At 35.8% G+C, this 3683-nt stretch overlaps 1 non-coding gene across 1 annotated transcript; it reads left to right on the top strand.

The window, feature by feature from the left end:
- The first annotated feature begins 598 nt into the window (after window positions 1-598).
- On the top strand, window positions 599-702 carry LOC148552718 (small nucleolar RNA R71). The gene has a single exon (XR_015892840.1). It is a non-coding gene; the product is annotated as a small nucleolar RNA R71 (small nucleolar RNA).
- The last annotated feature ends 2981 nt before the right edge of the window (window positions 703-3683 follow it).

The following is a 3683-nucleotide window of genomic DNA, read 5'->3' as shown; positions in this document are numbered from 1 at the left end:
AGAGACTATGGCTGCTAAGCTAGAGAGACTCTGCTCAGAATTCTCTGTCTATTGCTGAGAAGATGATGGAAAAGGCTTGCTATTACTAAACCTATTTCTTCCACCATTATTGTTGTTGAAGCCTTGTTAAGGCTTCTTTTAGTCCTTCCATGAGAGATTTGGATGATTTCTCCATGAAGGATTATAGGTGTTTCCATAGGGTTCTCCCATGTAATTCACCTATTCCATTACAGGGTTCTCAGGGTCATAAGCTTCTTCTTCAGAGGAAGCTTCCTTAGTACTGCCTGTTGTAGCTTGCATTCCAAACAGACTCTGAGAAATTATATTGACTTGCTGAGTCAATATTTTATTTTGAGCCAATATGGAATTCAGAGTATCAATCTCAAGAACTCCTTTCTTCTGAATTGTCCCATTATTCATAGGATTCCTTTCAGAAGTGTACATGAATTGGTTATTTGCAACCATTTCAGTGAGTTCCTGGGCTTCTTCAGGTGTCTTCTTCAGATGAAGAGATCCACCTGCAGAGTTGTCCAATGACATCTTGGACAGTTCAGACAGACCATCATAGAATATACATATGATGCTCCATTCTGAAAGAATGCTAGAAGGACACCTTCTGATCAATTGCTTGTATCTTTCCCAAGCTTCATAGAGGGATTCTCCTTCCTTCTGTCTGAAGGTTTGGACTTCCTCTCTAAGCTTACTCAATTTTTGAGGTGGAAAGAACTTTGCCAAGAAGGCATTGACTAGCTTTTCCTAAGAGTTCAGGCTTTCTTTAGGTTGTGAGTCCAACCATGTCCTAGCTCTGTTTCTTACAGCAAAAGGGAAGAGCATAAGTCTATAGACCTCAGGGTCAACCCCATGAGTCTTAACAGTGTCACAGATTTACAAGAATTCAGCTAAAAACTGATGAGGATCTTCCAATGGAAGTCCATGATACTTGTAATTCTGCTGTATTAGAGAAACTAATTGAGGCTTAAGCTCAAACTTGTTTGCTCCAATTGCAGGAATTGAGATGCTCCTTCCACAGAAGTCAGAAGGGGGTGCAATAAAGTCACCAAGCATCTTCCTTGCATCTCCACCATTGTTGTTATTTTCGGCTGCCATGTCTTCTTCTTCTTCGAAAATTTTTGTTAGGTCCTCTCCAGAGAGTTGTGCTTTAGCTTCTCTTAGCTTCCTCTTCAAGGTCCTTTCAGGTTCAGGATCAGCTTCAACAAGAATGCCTTTGTCTTTGTTCCTACTCATATGAAGGAGAAGAGAACAAGAAAGTATGGAATCCTCTATGTCACAGTATAGAGATTCCTTGAGGTGTCAGAGGAAAATAAGAATAGAAGGATAAGGTAGAGAGGAGAATTCGAACTTATAAAGAGGGAGTGAGTCCGAATTGCTAAAAGAGGAGGAGTGTTAGTCCTTAAATAGAAGAGGGTGAGGAGGTGAGGAAATTTTCGAAAACAAAAATAAAAAAATTTAAATTAATTAAAAGGAATTTTGAAAAAGTGGTTGATGATTTTCGAAAATTAAAAGTGAGAAAGGTTGTTAGGTGGGTTTGAAAAAGATATGATTGACGTAGAAAACTTTTAAAATCAAACAAAAAGTCAAGTAGTTAATTTGGAAAGGTTTGAAAATCAAATTTGAAAAGATAAAAAAAAGTTAGGAAAGATTTTGAAATCAGAATTTAGGATTGAAAATTATTTTGAAAAATATGTGGTTGAGAATATATGATTGAAAAATAATTTAAAAAGATTTGATTTTTAAAATTAATGACATGGCTAACAAGAAATTTAAAAGATATGATTCTAAAATTCAAATATTGAACCTTTCTTAACAAGGGAGTAACAAACTTGAAATTTTTGAATCAAATCATTAATTAGTAGCAACCATTTTCAAAAATAGTGAGAGAAAAATGGAAAACATTTGATTTTGAAAATGTTATGAAAAAAATATGATTTGAAAAAGATTTGATTTTGAAAAATTATGAAAATTTGAAAAATATTTGAATTGAAAACAAAATCTCCTCTCCTGTGCCATCTTGGCATTAAACGCCCAGAATGGTATCCATTCTGCCGTTTAACGCCCAAAATACTACCCTTTTGGGCGTTTAACGCCTAGCCAAGTACCCTGGCTGGCGTTTAAACGCCAATTTTAAACGCCCAACTTTTTCTCTGTAAATTCCTCTGCTGTATGTTCTGAATCTTTAATTTTCTGTATTATTGAGTTGAAAAAACATAATTTTTGAAATTTTGTTTTGAATTTTTAATGATGAAAAACAACAAAATGAAGTTAAACATGGAAGACTAAGATCAAATAAACAATTCATGCAAGACACCAAACATAGAAGTTTGTATACTATGGACAATAACAATTTGAAAATGCATATGAAAAACAACAAAAGACACCAAACAGGAGAGTTCAAAGATCAGAACAAAGAAAATCATCAAGAACAACTTGAAGATCCACAAAGAACATAATGCATAAGATTTCGAAAAATGCAAGAGAAAGAAAAACATGCAATTCACACCAAACTTAAAATATGTCACTAGACTCAAACAAGAAACACAAACTATTTTTTATTTTTATAAATTTTTTTTATTTTTCAAAAATTATTTGGAAAAAGAAAATAGGGAATTCAAAATTCTTAATGAGAATTCCAGGAATCATGCAATGTTAGTCTAAAACTCCGGTCCAGGAATTAGACATGGCTTACTAGCCAGCCAAGCTTTCAGTGAAGGCTTCAGTCCAAAACACTAGACATGGCCAATGGCCAGCCAAGCTTCAGCAGATCATTATATTCAACAGCAAGATTGATAGAAATCAACAAGCTCTTGTGATGATAAGTTGAATCCTCGGTCCAAAAGATTAGACATGGCTTCACAGCCAGCCTGACTTCAACAGATCATCATGAAACTCTAGAATTCATTCTTAAAAATTCTGAAAAAGAAATTTTTTTTTCAAAAATAAAATAAAAATAAAAGCTTAAAATAAAATTACCTAATATGAACAACAAGATGAACCATCAGTTGTCCAAACTCGAACAATTCCCGGCAACGGCGCCAAAAACTTGGTACATAAAATCGTGATCGCACACTTTCACACAACTTCGTGCAACTGACCAGCAAGTGCACTGGATCGTCCAAGTAATACCTTACGTGAGTAACGGTCGATCCCACGGAGATTACCAGCTTGAAGTGAGCTATGGTTATCCTTGTAAATCTCAGTCAGGTGGATTCAAATGGTTATAGGATTTCGATAATTAAAATATAAGAAAAACAAAAAATAAGACAGAAATACTTATGTAATTCATTGGTAGGATTTCAGATAAGCGTATGGAGATGCTTGTTGCTTCTGAACCTCTGCTTTCCTACTGCCTTCATCCAATCATGGGTATTCCTTTCCATGGCAAGCTGTATGTTGGGGATCACCGTTGTCAATGGCTACCATCCGTCCTCTCAGTAAAAATGGTCCAAATACGCTATCACCGCACGGCTAATCATCTATCGGTTCTCACTCATGTTGGAACAGGATCCACTGATCCTTTTGCGTCTGTCACTACGCCCAACACTCGCGAGTTTGAAGCTCGTCACAGTCATCCTATCCCAGATCCTACTCGGAATACCACAGACAAAGTTTAGACTTTTCGAATCTCAAGAATGCTGCCAATTAATTCTAGCTTATACCACGAAGAC

This window comes from Arachis ipaensis, chromosome B7 (assembly GCF_059453495.1).
Source record: "Arachis ipaensis isolate K30076 ecotype BB chromosome B7, ASM5945349v1, whole genome shotgun sequence".
Taxonomy (NCBI): Eukaryota; Viridiplantae; Streptophyta; class Magnoliopsida; order Fabales; family Fabaceae; genus Arachis; species Arachis ipaensis.
The sequence above is the reverse complement of the archived record's forward strand: the minus strand, read 5'-3'. Positions and strand labels throughout refer to the sequence as shown.